This window comes from Bactrocera latifrons, unplaced genomic scaffold (genome assembly GCF_001853355.1).
Source record: "Bactrocera latifrons isolate USDA-ARS-PBARC rearing strain unplaced genomic scaffold, ASM185335v1 scaffold_44, whole genome shotgun sequence".
NCBI lineage: Eukaryota > Metazoa > Arthropoda > Insecta > Diptera > Tephritidae > Bactrocera > Bactrocera latifrons.
Genome location: NW_017537090.1, coordinates 207,555 through 207,984, shown reverse-complemented (window position 1 = coordinate 207,984; position 430 = coordinate 207,555).

Genomic DNA, 430 nt, shown 5'->3' with positions numbered 1-430 from the left:
ACTCATATGTATGTATGTATATATGTACACACACATACACATTCGTATTTATATCCTTCGTCTCTCTGGTACACTCTTAAATGCTACTTCTTCCGCACCTCGCCATATTCAATTCCACAAAACTCTCAGCCATCAATTCCAACCGCCCGGAAGGCAAGCAAGTCTGTGCAATGTATATTTTCTAGCACTGTCAGTACGACAAACTTATCATATTCAACATTTCGCACAATCGTCATCGCAATGCACCGTTAGATAGCCAACATATGTGCGCGTGAATGTGGCGTTGACGCGCACGACGACGATTTTGTCATTCCGTCAAAATGTTAATAATGTTTTCATTTCATTGTTTGGGTATGTCTGACCTATGAAAATATTTTCTCAAACAATAAACTCTACGTCTACAATTTTGTTGTTTTTTTTTTTTTTTTTT